General features: G+C 41.6%; 1 long non-coding RNA gene across 1 annotated transcript in view; it reads right to left on the bottom strand.

The window, feature by feature from the left end:
* LOC308403713 overlaps positions 1-17,550 on the bottom strand; it is a 33,178-nt gene that overhangs the window by 14,520 nt on the left and 1,108 nt on the right. The window lies entirely within an intron of this gene.

Genomic DNA, 17,550 nt, shown 5'->3' on the forward strand with positions numbered 1-17,550 from the left:
CACACACTGGACTTTCTGGACTTTGGTTTTGCACAACACTGGTCACTATATTCTTCATTTCCGGTTAATACTTGTACAGCTGCTGTTATTGTGTATATATTTATTTATATTTAGATTTCTTCATACATTCTTATATAGTTCTATATTGTGTATTTTGTTGTACAGTTATTTTATTTTCAACTTTAATTTATATATTTTATCTTATTCTTCCCAGTTAAATTTACCCTTCATTCTAATTTGTGTTGTACAGTTATTTCATTTTTAACCTTAATTTATATTTTATTCCTTCCTAGTTAAATTTACCCTTTTTAATTTTTCATATTTATTTCCTATCTTATTCATAGCCTTTTCCTTTTTTGTTCTCTTTAGGTCACGAGCAGTTGTCCAAGCATTTCACTACATATCGTACTGTGTATGACTGTGTACGTGACAAATAAAATTTGAATTTGAATTTGAATTTATATATATGTTTCTGGTCAATCGTTTTGCAAAGCTCTGTGCTGCAACTATGAACTGCCAGTGCATGCTGTGCCAGCATCTTAAACCTTTTAATTTGTGCTGCATATAAACAGAGGTTTATATGCAGCACATATAAACCTCTGTTTATGTATGTATTTTTAACATGTTTGCTTTATATCCTTTAACTGTTTCTGTGTTGTGGAGAGAAACTTTCTTGTTTTAAAATCTCCAAATTCCTGCCCAAACTTTTTTCTTATTCTGCTAAAAAGATGTAAAACACTAAATGACACTAGTTTGTTTATTAAAAGAAGCAGGTCAGTGCACCTGGGGCCAATATGTCCTACTTCTAATCTAATGACAGTTTCAACAGTGAGCTCCTGATTTCCCACTGCGTCACACAAAAGCTGTTTAATTGATGAGCATGATGATCATGATCAAGGGAGAATTCATCTTGTTAGGCTTCAGGTGACACGCTTGGTTTGAAGTTGGTGAAATCCACAAAATTCTGTGAGAAATACTGACCAATAAAATTGCTACTAAAAGCAAAGATGCCTGTAGCAGCATCCTAATTGGCCAGTATTTTTGGTGTTGTGATATCACTTTTTTTTTTAATAATTGTTGAATTCTTCTCTGCAAAGACGAGTAGGTAACTTCATTGACTGCTGCTTTTAAAACAGCTCACGCGCTATAGCTTACTGAGCTGACTGTTCAACTTAGCTAATGGTAACAGTAGGGGAATGGATTTTATCCAACCACTTACTCATCAAATCCAGTATTACCGGTTAAACTGTTGTTTAACTAGTTTACAGTTGATGATTTTCTACATGGTTCTCTGTAACAACTCTGAAAGATCAGAATAAGCTAACCTGCCCATAAGCTATATGCCCATGTTTTTCAGATTCATTACATATTTTGCAACTTTGTTTTATAAAAAAGGAAAAGGAATAAAATATCTAAAAAAAAACATATAGTGTCCTCTTACCACTTCTGTAGACCTTTTATGTTACCCACTACAGGTAGTATGTTATAATAAATAAAATAACAAATAAAAATAAAATAATAAAATAAAATAAATAAATGCATATTAAAGATAAACTAGTATCAAATCATATATTTGAAGTTGTGTCATAGGAATCAGCCCATATTTGGTTCCCAAATTCCATGTTTTCTACAGTGAGGACTGAATGGGGGCTGCTGGCTGGGCTAACCTTTCAGGTGACTATGAAGAGACGTAGTCATTACAAAGTCATTACAATCAGAATTTACTGTTAATGATGGAGACATGGTAAATGGTACATGGACTGGTTCTTATATAGCACTTTTCTACTCTGTCTGATCACTCAAAGCGCTTTATACAACTAATTCATTCACCCATTCACACAAGCACTTTTTCTAAGCTCTTAAGTGCTCTATCTAACATTCATACACATTCACACTCCGATGGACGCATCGGAGAGCAACATGGGGTTAGTATCTTGCCCAAGGATATTTGGCATGCAGCCTGGAGCAGCCTGGGGTTGAACCACCGACCTTCTGGTTAGTGGCTGACCTGCTCTGCCACCTGACAGCCACATGACACATGACATTTCTAAATATTTTTGTTTGCACTAAAGTTAGGGGTTCATCCAAACTGCAGTTCACAATTTGATGAATAACAAAAATGCAAATGTCATGATACATTGCTATGACATTATATAGTTAGGCCTAAGCCTGGATCACTGCATTTGCTACGTCGAGGTCTGGGGCAATGTCTCTGGATTGGCAGACGGGGCTGGTGGTTCCCCTGTTTAAGAAGGGAGGACCGGAGGGTGTACTCCTATAGGGAGATCAGACTCCTCAGCTTCCTGTTAGTGCAACCTTGGATTCAGGAGGGACAATTCCGTTTTAGTCCTGGTCATGGAACACTGGACCAGCTCGTCATCCACTCAAGGATATTCAAGGCTGCATGAAGTTTGCTCAACCAGCCTATATTTGTTTTCTTGACTTGGAGAAGGCATATGACCACTTCCCTCGAGGTATCCTGTTGCAGGTGCTTCACTAGAATGGGGTGTATGGACTGTCACTATGGACCATTTGATCCTTATACAATCGTAGCTTGGTTTGTATTGTCACCAGTAAGTTGGACAACCAAGTTAGTTGGTGTTAGACTCTGCCAGAGCCTACACCAGACCCCCCATTCTAATCAAGCCTACCTGAGACATGAGCGACAGACATGAATATGAAGCCAGCTTGGACGTTGCCCAGGTTGAGGAACCAGGCACCCCTGATGAGAAGTGGGCTACTGGAACAAGACATACGTTATAACTTGGCAAGAGATAAAAATAGGGTGTGATTTGAATGCTACTATGCAAGTAACCTAACCTGCTGTTCCTATGAATTTCACTCTTCTGGACAGAGATCTCGAATGTTGTTCCTGGGACATGCTGGACCCACTCGCCTAGCTTGGGAGTCACTGCCTCCCTCCACATATTCTCCAGCTCTTCTCTGAGCCCTTGGTACTTCTCCAGCTTCTTGTGTTCCTTCTTCCTGATCTTGATCTCATTCAGTATCGCTACATCGATCACTACGACCGTCTTCTTCTGTTTGTCTACCACCACTATGTCCGGTTGGTTAGCCACCATCATTTTGTCCGTCTGAATCTGGAAGTCCCACAGGGCCCGAGGGACCTCCAGGCCATATTCAGCACAGATGTTCCTGTACACTATGCCGGCCACTTGGTTATGGCGTTCCATGTATGCCTTGCCTGCTAGCATCTTGCACCCTGCTGTTATGTGCTGGATTGTCTCTGGGGCATCTTTACACAGCCTGCACCTGGGGTCTTGCCTGGTGTGATAGACCCCAGCCTCTATGGATCTTCTGCTCAGAGCTTGTTCCTGTGCTGCCATGATTAGTGCCTCTGTGCTGTCTTTCAGTCCAGCTTTGTTCAGCCACTGGTAGGATTTCTGGATGTCGGCCACTTCCTCTATCTGCCGGTGTGTACATTACAAGTGACACTTGCAATATTCTTTTTTCAAGTCCTTTTTCCAAGTGCACAAAACACATGTAGACTTGTTGGTAAAACTCCCATGCACCATCAAGTATCCTATAGAGGGTAAAAGAGCTGGTCCAGTGTTCTGCAACCAGGATGGAAACCGCATTGTTCTTCCTAGGAGAGGCTGAGGAGTGATCGCCTATAGTTGAAGCACAGCTTCCTCCCTTCTTAAAGATATAAACCACCTCCCCAGTCTGCCAGTACAAAGGTACTGCCCCTGATCTCCACGCAACACTGTAGAGCCTTGTCAACCAAGACAGCCCTAAAATATCCAGAACTCCACTTTCTCTACGGAAGATGTATCAATGTGATTAAAGAGGTCCTCAAAGTATTCCTTCAACTGCCCAACAATATTCTCAGTTGAAGTCAGCAGCGCTTTCCCCCTCCTGAGTCACCTTACAGTTTGACGGAAACTCTTCGAGGCAGTCCAAAAGTCTTTTTACATAGCTTCTTCAAACTTCAACCACACAAGAGCTTTTGTTTCGGCCACTGCCTGAGCCATGTTCAGCTTGGCCTCTTGGTACCTATCGGCTGCCTCCAAAATCTCACAGGTTAACCAAGCCCGATAGGACTCCTTATTCAGCCTGGTGGCAACTTGCCTGGGTCTGGGGCTTGCTGAGCCTTGGTCGCTGTGGGACATGGTAATGGAGGGAAGGGCTCCCTCTACCTGGGATGCAGATACCTATTGGTTCCAGGGCGCGTGGCTGGATGTTTTGGTGTGGTTGTTAAACCAACCCATCCACGGGTCTTAGCTCGTACCAGGGTGGCTGGCCTCTAGCGGGGTTGGCTGCCAATTGCCCCTGGGACTCCCTCCTTCTCCTGGTGGGAGGATGGAGTCTCAGATATCACAGCGATGGCCTCAGACACACACACACACACACACACACACACAAAAGAAGATTGTTGATATATGTATGTGCATCGTTTCATATTTTTGTGGCAATTTGGTGGCAACAGGAAGTTTTGGTACAGCGGGAACATACTAAAGTGTTAACAGGACCAGGTTGCGGTCTGATCTACCTCGTCTGAAGTGGGTTAGGCATAGTGAATCAAGATGTGCAGAGCAATAGTAAATAAGGGCAACCATGAAAAAGAGCACTACAGATTTGGTGTTTGCTTTAAGAGTGTTGATGGAGAAATATAGAGACGGTCAGAAGTAGCTGCACTGTGTCTTTGTACACTGAAACAAAGTATATAAGAGGCTGCCAGAAGAGGAACTGTGGTACTACATGAATAAGTTAAGTGTGGCAGAGAAGTACTGTATGTGATCTTTGTGATGTGCAGTGACAGTGAAGAGAGAAGAGCCTGATGAGGTGGAGGTATACACTGGGAAGAAGAGGAAAGGGATACAGGTGGAACAGCGACGCTTCAAGGAATAGAGACAGTCAAAGAGGATGAGTTCGAATGCCGGGGATCAACCATCCAAATGGTAAACGGACTGGTTCTTATATAGCACGTTGCTATCTGAGTACTCAAAGAGCTTTATACAACTTCCTCATTCACAACACTGCTTTCTATCTAACATTCATACAGATTCACACTCCAATGGATGCATCGCAGAGCATCTTGGAGTTAGTATCTTGCCCAAGGGTATTTGGCATCCAGGCAGGGGCAGATGGGGATCAAACCACCAACCTTTCGATTAGTAGGTGACCTGCTCTACCTCCTGAGCTACAGCCACCCCACCCAAAGTAACAGACAGCGCAGGCAAGGTGGAGTGGATGGCAATGCGTGTCAGGGGTGAGTCACGATACAAAGATATCGAGGGAGAAAGAGGGAGGCTTCCAGAATGGTACTGAGGCCTGCTAGTGATGTATGGTTTGGAGACGATGTGCTCACAAAAAGACAGGCTCAGCTGGAGGTGGCAGACATGACGTTTTCCATTGGGAGTGACCAGAATGGACAAATATAGAAATAAGTACATCAGAGCGACAGCTCAGGTGCTCAAGTAGAAACCCACTGTACAGGAACCGGTCCATTTACATTTACCAGAGGTTGAGATGGTTTGGGCACTTGCAGTGGAGTGATGTGGGAAAAAGCTAAATATCAAGCTTCCAGGCAGGAGGAAAAGAGAACAACCTCAAAGAAGAGTTATGGAGTAGTGACATGCAGAGGGTTGGTGTGACAGAGAAGGATAATTGGAGTAGGGTGATGATCCATGTCTAGTCTCAGTTCATGTTGGAAAATAATATACAAAATAGCAAGCAATTAAACATCTGATTAAATTTAGAACAGAAACACTTTAGGCATATACTGGCAGCTAATGGTAGTGCAGTTTACAGCATGATTTTACGTTTTCTGCAGTCTTTGCTCACTGACACGAAGCACCTGTTGATGGTTTTTCTCCACCTTTTGTAAAACAGATTCAGATCTAGCCTTTAGTCACAACTAACTGACGAATCGCCCCAACAGCATGGCATCCCTGGCACCCGCCTACCCCAACATGGCCTAACCAAGTGGCCTGTTTTGGGTAACGCTGTTATTAGCTCGCAAATACCCAGCATTCACACAGAGGGTAATATGCAGCATAATAAAGAGGAGAGAAACTCAAGCTCTAGGGTATGTGAAACTATTGTCAAGCACAGACAATGGAAAACCAACATTGGCTGGAAGGGGAAATTTGAGTCTCCAATCGGTTCAGCTTTATATCCTGATAAGAGACGGGGCTCTGCTCACGCTTTAGCAGCCACAGAATACAGTAAACACAAACTGTGAGCCAGAGTAGGTCACTGAGAGTCTTCCCTGCCTTGGGCTTAACATGACACTTAAGTACTACTACAAGGATAGAAAGAAAAGGCAAGGCTGCACACATTACAAACTGCCTCTATTCTCTGCTCCCAGGCTGAAATGTCAGAGCCATTCTTTCAGTGTAAAGAGAAGGGGTGGGGCGAAGGTGGCCCACACAAAAGGCTGCGGATTCTATGGTGATTTGTTGCATTTTCATTATAACTACTTTGATTGTGCAGAGAGGGTAATCATGGATCTAAACAGGACCTGAAAGTAACTGTTTTCCAAGTGTGTAACTTGAAACGCGAACCCCCTCTCCTCACCCCCCCCCCCCCCCCCCCACACACACACACACACACACACACACACACACACACACACACACACCTGCTCCCAGACAAACGGAGCAGTGTTTCCTGCATGATAAAAAGACGGTTTCAAACATGCACTTATAGCCCTAAAGGAATCAATCTAAACAAACAAAGAAACAAGGACCACAGATGGAGTCAGAAGGACATGTTGAGCCTCCTTTGTGCTCTTCCATTAACCCGCATCAAAAACATAATCACATTAACTAATATTATAGCACTGCTTGCTAATGTGAGAGGGGAAAAAGAGTAAAAGTCTTGTATGTTTTTTCTGTTTTACTGCACCTACAGAAAGAAAGTTTCTCGCTCCCGTACTGCATATAAAGTATATGATTTGATTATAATTGTTCTTTGTAATATTTAGTTCTATGGTAACCTGTGAAGCATTCACAGTGTGAGGTGGCAATAAAGGCTGAAGTAGTTCCCACATCTTCATCATCTTTAATGCAAGCTCTCCAAATTCATCCATTAGCTTTGAAAATCTCACAATACCATTGATTAACTGAAGGAGGTTGTAACCAGGTTGTCTTAACTGTATTTTCAGGCTGCAGTCCACAGTGGAAGAATCCACAGGCTCCCAGCTTAGCCCAGGACACACTCGACAGCCCGGACAACGTGACACATAAATGTGAGTGGAAGCTAACGGTTATGCTGGTTACGCTCTGGAAAAAGTAAAAGCATGTTACATGTCTATTTTTAATACTAATCACAATTATTTGCAGTATATATGTGGCATTTCTTCTCCTTAACTTTAGCAATGGTAGAAAAACCACTTCTACTGGTGTGTAACACACTGTAAATGATCACGACAAACAAATCGCACACAAAGAGAAAGAGCAACAGGAGGGGATATTTGAACTGCGACAGAGCTTGTCATGCGATTGGAACGAGTCCATTGCAGCCAGATAACAATGCCAGGTCGGGAGACGTTTTGCCTGTCAGGCCACTTCGACTGAGCAGACAAAGAGGTGAAACAAATCCTGCAGAGGCTACAAAGCTGCAATCCCTCCTAGGCCAGACAGTCTCAACCTCCTCCCTCTGCTCTCCGTTGGCAGCCGCCACTCGTTTAAATAGATGCTGTTAATTATACCTGGATTGCGAGGCGTTCAGAAGCTGTGGTTAGCAGCTATCCATCAACCCCCTACTACACCCGCCCCCTTTCATTATTCCAAGGTCTATGGTTGAGCTTCCACAGTGGCCAGTCGGCTGTGCGCTGGACAAAATAACTAAAGCGTTGCACTGAATCGCCTTTTCCTTTCATTTATTTAATTACAAGTGTGATCTACACAAGGCTATATCACTTTTATCATCTTTTGGCTGTGTTCACTATTCTTCTTTTTTGCTATATTTGTTTTTCATACTGCTTACATTATAACAAATATCTCTTAAGTGGGAGAGAGAATTTATTTATATCTAAGCAGAGTATACAGGTAAAAAAAAGTATTTTTAAGCATTTTACAAACGGCACAAAGATGGGCTCAAAATGCTGCTTTCATGCAGTTGTAGTTGGACACACAAGCTGTAAAAACATATTAATATGAGCAGCTTCTCACCTCAAATAGTGCACTCATTAAACCAAAGAGAAAAAAACAATACCCTTTCCCCCTAATATTCATTGCTGTGTTGCACTCTCGTGATTGATGCTGGGCTTTGTTTAATTAATTTCAGGCTTGATAGGATGACTGGGGCTTATGCCTCTGGCACAGGGCTAACACACCGGCCCTTTAAGCCTCAAACTCATTGCCATAATGTGCTCAAAGGAAAACCCTGCTGAGAGAAGAGAAACCAGCAGGTCTTCGATCTTATCACAGCCACAGCCACTCCTTCCTGATTTAGACCCTGGTAAGGCGACACCGGCACTGTGGAGATGAGGCCGTCCGAGCCTACAGTATGTTTTATCACTGATTAATATGCAAAGAGTCAACCGATCTGCGCATGTGTACAAACACAAATATACAGAAACATACAACTTTGTCTCGAGTCTTCCTTCATCATTTCACGTCTTTCATTATTACAGATGATTTACAACCTTACTGAAAAAATAATGCTGCAAATGATTGTTCGGTGTTTTTCGTCCCTGGTTTTATGTCACTTCACCGACAGATTCTCAGCCTGACAGTCCGTCGGGCCAAATCTTGTTTTGCATTTTTATCAAAGAGAAATTTAAATTTAAAGTCAAAGATGTTTATAGCTGACAGTTTTTATTGGAAATGTGTTAAACTGAATTTTTGTCACACATAAATCCTTGATTACTACAGTATAACCCCTCCAAAAATATAAAGATGAAAATTGGGCTTATCATCGATCAAAATTCTTCCACAGATATTTGTGGTTAAAACCAGCACACATATGGCCCAAATTCACAAATAATTTGACGTTCGAATTCCTAAATGCTTCAGTTTATTCTGAAAATAACAACATACAGAAATAACTCGTGTAATTCAACAATTTGAAGGAAATTGCAGCAAAGCTGAAAAGCCGGCTGCTTCAGGATGAGAACGTTATTTTTACATGTGGATGCTGAAACACGGCTGGAGAAATGTCAAATTTGTGCTCAACATATGGAGTTACTGTGAATTTCTATATAAATTCAGCTTTGCAAGAATCCGTGTACAGTGGATAAGCCTGCTGTGTTTCTTTTTTAACGTGTGTGTACTCGGACTGAGAATATTCCCATCATATTTGGCTTGTGCAAATACAAGACAGCCACTGTGCATCGCTTGACTTAAGCCTCACGGAACAAAATATTAATATGAAGCAGAAGCTTCTTCTTTTAAAGTGATAAAACAAGGACATTTGTGAATGGCAAAAATGGGGAGAAAATACTATAAAAATGAATTCCATTACATTTGGGAGAATTTAATTCAGGGCAAATAATTTGAGAGATGAGCTACTGCTAAAACGATGGTCTTAATGGACAGGTGTCCACTTAAAATCTCTGGCAGAGCTAAGACTAATGGATTGCTTTATATGCAGCATTCAGAGAATGGAAAAGGGATTGGGAGAGCTTAAATGCCTGAAGCACCCTGTGTGCACAGATTCCTGCATAAATACGTTGCTTTAATTTCCACGATTGAGACATTTGTCAGATACAGCCCTTTTTCGGTTCTCTATTTCAGCACGATAAAAATGAACCTGACTGCCACACAGTTCAGAAAGCTACAGAGGGCTGTAGCCGGCTGCAGGGTTCAGCAGGTCGTCTTATGCACGGCTACATTTGTGTCTGTTTATTTAATGCAATCCCACTTTTGTGTTTGTCTTCTAAAGAAATGCTGCCGTGCTGCAGGCTGCATTCATGAGCTGCAGGAGATGAATGTGGACGCTGATTTAAGTCACGGTGGTCTTTGTCACATTAAATCTGAAAAAGAAGGATGACGGCTTTTTATTATTTTCTTCCTCTTGCCTGGTTTGCTACGTGTCTGGAACATGTGCCAGTCGGGTGGATACAAAGTCACTTTTTCCTGGACTTATTTGTGCAGCATGTAAAGACAAACGGGGCGTATTTTCATAGAGGAGACACTTGATGCGCAGCCACCGACATACAAGAGCAGCCCGACTTGTCTTTCACACAGTGTGTCGCACATACAGCAAACACGTATCAGCAGCAGGTATAAAGTCCTATAATGCTAGCTTTGGTTTTATGCCCATGTATCACACAAAACTATGGTAAATTACATTAATACAGTGCTTTTCTGGTATTATTCATCACTCAAAGTCACATTCACAAAGTGCTTTACTCTTAACTTCTTTATCTATTACACAATGGTGGCAATTTGGAGTTCAGTGTCTTGCCAAAGCACACGTGAACATGCAGACTGGAGGACGCTGGAAATCGAACCAACACAGCCGCAGACATCCCACCTTCAGGATTATCACAAATCCAAGTGTTGCTGTTACACAAGCTGTGAAATTTTAGAAAATAAATTTAAAAATTAAAAAAAAAGTGGTTATCTCATGGTGTCATCTAGTGGCCGTGCTATCTTACTGCAACTGCTAAAAAGCAAGGAACACTTCAAATAGTGGCAATAAAAGTGTGCTACAGTGGCATGTGCTGCCATATACCTCTGACCCACGCTGTTACTGCTGTAGGTAAGGATGCCACTGCTGTTCAGTCTGCTGTGAGGACACCACAGAAGAAGAGACGCATCGACTGAGATGTCGTTTTTCTCGTAACATAATATGAATGCGTGTGAAGCCCATGTGCTCTGAGCAGAGCTCAGTGAAGAAGACCTGAGGCATCTATCAGTAAATCAGAACTATTTCCTATTTAATTATTTCAACATGTGTTAATAATTGTATGATTATGGTGTGCAATCATTATACCATGCTCAATACACACACAACCTCCTGTGAACTACACATTAAGAGATTCATCAGTAAAGTAGGAGCCGCACACACAGACATCAATAGATGATCACTGAACACCAATAGAAATATCAGCAAAGCAGCAGGGAAGCTGTGTTTTTCCAGACTGCAAACAAGTGAATATAACTGACCCCCTGCAGTCGCTGAAGATAATGTTATTATGTGAGAATCAATACTGCAGTGTAGTGCACCCACAACAAAGATTCACATGGAGGCATCATCATAAGGAAAGCCCCTAAACAAATCTGATTAGCAAACATTTGAGAGGTCTGTTCCCAGAAGGACCTGCTGTCACGCTGACCCTGCTTAACCTCTTGATTTTCTGGGTTCAAGTCCAATTAACCTTTGGGAGGATGGAAGAGTGTCACCAGCAGTCCAGTCAGTAGATGCCCAATAGCAATCATTTCATTTTCTGGTTCATCAAACAGCTCTGGGCCCCACCTCAACAATTTCAAACAGAGCCATTTATCACTGCCGACAAGGACAACAGTTTGGTCATCCGTCAGTCCTGCACCGACTCGTCAGTTTTCTTCTTCAGAGCCAGGCTGTAAAAGGCCTGCAACACTGAGGCTGAACTGACAGTTAGAGAGAGGACGGCAGGTCAGTAGGAACTGAATACACCAAGAAAGTGTAACAGACACGGCTTTTAAAAAGTTTTTTCCTTGTGTCATAAAGCTCACAGACGTCTCATCTAATACTCTCTTTGGTTACTTTGTAAGAACACTTTAAGAATTTGTAACAGAGAGACTGAAATAGCAGCAGAATTACATCCATGTGGTGAATTGACTGTATTTAATCTGCCACGGCCGTAGACACAAGGACTCACGGGCAAGTGTCCTCATGTCTAACCTTAATGCGGCAGGTGTCCCTCGGTTCGTTTGTCAAACCTGATATATTACATTAAAGTCACCGCTGAAGTAAAACTTCATAGACCAATATTTGAAAGAAACCTTTGGTTGACTGAATTGTTCCATATCTGATGGCAAACCTCATGAATAACCATCTGCTGTAGCTGCACAATAACATACTGCAGAATAAAATTGCTGTTCCTCAATTACCACAAGCATTACTATCAAGTCATCACTTGACCAGTGGATGAGTGTCCACTTACTGAGAAGGAGTGAGCTGTGCTTCTCCCTGTCAGATCACCTGCTCGCTGTGTTACACAAGCATGCATCCCTCACCAAAGGGACAGCCCTCTCAGCCTCTGTCTGCATTTACTGACGTTATATTATAAGACGTTTATTAGCTTATCAAGTCTGAAATATGAATATAAGCCTTGACTGAGAAACCGGTCCTCACCCCTAAATAACAATGATCAAAAACATGCAACCATAGTGATGCGGTGTGAAGGAGAGGTGGCTCTGTGGGAGGACAGCAGCAGATCCTTTAGTTAGTCCTTTATGTCATCAGAGTCCTGCTTTGTCTTTAGTAAAGAAGTCCAAACTATTCAAAAACAACACAAACTGTTTAGCAGGTAATAATGAAATGTGTTTGTCAAAGCCTCTCACAAGCTCATTCAGCAACACTGTAACATTTAAATGTAAGAAACACAGAAGCTGCATGTGAAACTGATGTGTGGGCTGGCTAAGCGGACAGCTATCTGCTGTGGGATCAGGTGTAACTCCCCTGATTTTACTCTTACTACCACAGTCAGCGTTGTTTGTTGTTTAGCAGATTGAGTTGAAACTGACAAGAAGCTTCTAATCTGGCTGAAGTTGGACAGCCCCCCTGTTTCTCCCTTTAGAGATGCTAATCTGTGAAGAAAAAGAAACAGCTCCACCACCAGCAGACAGTGGGGTCACAAAGTCAATACAGAGACCCGCTGAGTGTTAACAATGTGCTGCTGGGAGAGCGAGGGGAGGTCGGCAGCAGGACGAACAGCCTTTGTTGTGCCACATGGCTTCCAGGTTGAATATGGGCCATGAGGGAGCTGTTCACCCAATTGTTCTACACTGTGTGGTATGCATGCACTTACATAGCAGCTCTGTTTAAATAGCTGCACCCCCATTCCCCACTGACAGATGTATCTTTATCCAAGGATTTATGCTGCCTTTTTTCTTTCTTTGAACAGGATTAGGATTATTTAGAGGGGATTAGTGTTATTTTTATGGATAATGTCAGAGCTTGTGTCAGACTGAGGGTCATTGTCTGCTTTTCTGATGTTTGTTTGACCTGGAATGAACTGGAAATGAAATGCTCGTTGTCATGTAGTGCGTCTGTTATCAGGATGTTAACTGGTATCTAATTACACGTTTAACCTCAGATAAACCAAACACTAAGCTAACACTTCGTAAAACTATTATTTATTCCTGTGTAAATACAACAATAGACTCAGTGCTGCTGATCAATGACAGGTACACTAAACTAACAAAGCCATGCAGGACCTGACGTGTGTTTTATGTAACGTGCTAGAACATAACTTATTTAAATATTTCGGTGTCTGTGCCTGAAAGCACTGCAGCCGCACCAGGGAGCTTTTTCACAAACACGGCGCACTGAAGTCTTTGAATCAGTGTTTGATAATCACACTCAGAGTCCAAACAGCAAATGTAAAGATTTCTCTTTTGATTCACACAATGGTGGAATATACATTAAAGTATCAGCTGTCTTCTTTGAAAATATATATAATAAAGTCATGTTTTTCTCGCAGTTTTGTAAATGTTTATAAGATTTACTGGAACTATTTCTGATCTGTACTCTGTGCAGAAACACATGATTTGTGTGTTTGGGACGGCAACAATGCTAAACGTATTTAGCATTTTGTAACTGTCTAACATTAGAAGACTGTTACACCAAAATAAAACGTTGAATAAAAATGTAACCATAACCATGGAAATAGCCTTATGCACAGTAGACGACATCATTTTGAAACTATGCAGGTTTTTAAGACGCTTGTACTGAATGAGCTGGAAATAGAAACGCACTCCTGTGTTTGGGTACAACAACAGCTCTGAATCACACAACATCCTGCTGCCATCTTCACAATACAGTATGAGACATTAAAAGGTTTTAGTCGTATGCTTGTAATAAACTAAATGTGACTCACATGATCACATTCCTGCTTTATACGCGATATAACCTGATGCACCGTGTACATTTTGACTTTGTTGATCTATAATCACGGTAGTTGGGAAGTTCTTGAATCTGCATATACGAACTTTTCTCATCATCTCATTTAGTACATTACTTTTGAAAATGAATGTAGCTCTGTTTCCTCCATCCTCTGGAAAGGAGGAAAATGACTGTCCTCTATATTTACATCAGATCTGGAGGGAAAGTAAAAAGTTAAATTCAATTCAATTTGATTTGTGTAGCACTAAATCACAACAATAGTTGCCTCAAAGTGCAGCTATTGTTAGTACTGTTGAGGCAACTATTGCCTGAATAGCACTGCTCTCCTCAAAATATCAGTCAGGAGTGCAGACTGTTATATATGTGAATTTTTTTAATGAGGTTTGTTTTGTATGTAAGCTAGTTTAATTATCCAGTTAGCTTACAGCAACTGCTATCAGTAATGAGTAATGTGAGTTAAGATTTGTGGAAATGTTTCCTCCCCATGCTAACTGAAGTAACAGCTAGCATCATTGTGCTGTAGTACTGGGTTGTACCCGCAGTCCTAACAGGTAAACAAGCTAATGTGAGGCGGAGGATGTGACTGCTGAAACAGGCAGAGATGTCTAGTGTCACAAAATAAGGGAAAGTCACTCTCATGTAAGGTCATATTTTGTTATGTTTGCTTTAGTAATAGATTTATTTCAGATTTACTTGCTAACAGGAGGAAGTTGATCATTGTTAGGTCCAGCATTGTAAGAAATGAAGCATAAGGAAGTAGACCTTAACACACTGATTTGGGTTCAAGTTTGATTTTAATTACTAACTTGAGGCTGTAGGGTGACAGCTCTGGCTGGCAGCTGCAGCCAGTCTGTCACTCTGTTAGGATTTGCATCAGAATAAACATGAAGCTGGCCATCAACTCATGCAGTTAACCCCAATTTTCCCCACAGCTTTCACATGGAGGATGTGGTGATAGCAGGAGCTAACCAATCTAAAAGCGGCAATCTGTGGATCATATGACTTTTCCTCCAAAAAAATGATCCCTGTGAGTACCACCTACTAATTATTAATCTCTCAGACTTGGTGAAGGCAGTCTCACAGTTTAACCAGGTTGTACTGATGAAGATAGAAGTAGTAGAGTGTGTTCTGAAGTGCACGAAGTCTCAAATCCAGACTATTGCTGCAAAACTAAGTATATAATGCTTTTGTTGCACAAAGGGATAATTATCCACATACTGCAAAAGCCAACTAAGACGTTCTCGAATAAAACTGGATATTCTTCAGTGACCAAGTCAGTAATCTCTCAGCCCAGTAAAGAATACTTTTCAGTTACTGAAGGCAAAATGAAAGACAGAGACGCACAAATGAGGAGGTATAAACAGTAACCTTGTCTCATCCAGCTGTTGTCTTTATCAGGTGCTCAGCCTGCAATTCACAGTCTGCTGATAGATTTTGTCTTTCAAGACATGAAGTTAGCGCTGTGTTATCAGCTGCCGCCCAGCCACATTCTTTGGTTATCCACTGTGTTGTAAGACAAGCCAAGGTGGGAGGTGTTTCTAGAAGGTGACTAAATGAAAATGTGATGCCAACAGACTCCATGCCGCCAACTGGCAAGTCACTAGCATCACCAAACAACTCATGAAAGCGACTCCTTTACAGACATGCAATTTATGAAACCCTACAAAGAAGGAAATGCCTCCTGCAAAACCAACACTGGTCCAACGAAAAGGTCCAGAGGCTTTCCATCGGTGTAGCAGCAGGTATGCTGACCAAGTCCTCCATTGTTGTGTTTTGTGTGTCACATACAAATGATGTCACAGAACTTTCGCCCATGTTACTATACGGCCCCAAGCACACTGAGGTGTGTTGAGTTTTGAAATATGTATTTTGAATCTTATTTGCTGATTATATTGGTTTAGGTATAAGAGAGGGCCAGCTTTGAGTTTGAGCTAAAAGTACGGACAGGAAACTGCGTGCAAACTAAGCAGAGTGTTTGATCGAAACTTAAAGTGTGGTGTGACGTCGAGAAGTACATAAATAACCTGGCTTCCTTTTTCTGCTTGAGACCTGAGCTTGTGTGTTCGTGTGTTCAGGAAAATGTAAAATTAAAGATCATTTTTTAAGTAAAAGACCACTTTGAGCCGTGTCTGTTTTGGCCGTAAAGAATACAAAAGAACTGGGATCTAATAGGTGGTACTTATTTCCTGTCCTGTCAGGTAGTGTAGCAACAGTAGCTTTATTGTCTGAAGGCCAAGAAAAATGCCCAACACTTACTTTCCCAATTGGACCATTATGGCTTTTGCTATACTGGTCCACTTTAAGGTCATAGCTTATTAGATTTTTATTAGAATTTTTTTGTTTTCAGTTATTACAATAAGAACAGACAGGACCGAGGACAGGAAAGAAAAGAAAGTAAGAAAGAAACTTAACAGAAGGAGAGAAAACTAGAGGAGCAGAGAGAAAAGACACTGAAAATCTGCTTCAAAACACAAGCAAAAGACAACAGAGTAGGGAAAGCACAGCACCACCCAACATATTCAAAAGTAACAGTAAATAATGTTAAATGTTACTGAGCAGCACACAGTACTAATAACACCTGATATGTTCAGAGGCAGCAGTCGACTAAGATAGTGTCTGTGAGTATGCCGTTATTTTTGTGCCACTGTTCTGAGCACACGTAAAAAAAGTTTGCAGGTGCAAGTGTTGTATTTTGAGGAGAAATTTTATTTTGAGCGCAGAAAAGCTGAATTTGAGTGAACAAAGTTCATTCCTGCGTGCAAAAACTGTATTTCCGTGTTTGTTATTATCCACACACACACAGCAGCCCCTCTCGCTCAGTTTTTGCATTTGCGCTCGCTCGCAATGTGTCGCTCGCACTCTCAACATTTCGCATTCAACTCTTTCTCTACACCGTTATATTTGTGCCACAAAACCAGCCAATCACAGACTTGGATGCGAAAAAATCTGATTGGCTGTTCTGGTCTCCAATCAGCTCGAAATGACGAAATGCAATATCCCAGAATGCATTTGGTCCAAAACTCAAACGAGGCAGTGGCGGAGGAACACAGAGTGGCAGAGTTTGAAATATTACTCTGTCTGCGTCACAAAATCAACTTTAAAGATATTTTCATGCGAGAATGTTTCTGTGTAAACTTCAAATACCATCACCAGGGACGTGCAGAGAGGTTTAAAGGGGCGGGTGCTCAAAGTTAAAAAGGGGCACATTGAACCATGCTGAATAACAACAACACACATTCATCAAGAATCTAATATGGGAAGGGCAGGGCTGTGCTGATCTGAGACTGTAGACATTAAAAAGTCCACAGGAGAGATGGTAGCTGATTAAACAAGTGTCATGAGATAATAACAAAATGCAAAGATTGGTGACAGCGCTTGGAACCATAAGGCAACGAAAAACTGTGAGAAATAATTTAGGCTCTGCCTGTGAATCACTCTTTGCTTCTCTTCTTCCTTCCATCATTTCATATATCACTCTCCACTTGCTGTCTATCTGAGAACAAGGCACAACTTGCTATTGCAATA

Source organism: Rhamphochromis sp. 'chilingali' (genome assembly GCF_963969265.1).
Source record: "Rhamphochromis sp. 'chilingali' genome assembly, chromosome: 10".
Taxonomy (NCBI): Eukaryota; Metazoa; Chordata; class Actinopteri; order Cichliformes; family Cichlidae; genus Rhamphochromis; species Rhamphochromis sp. 'chilingali'.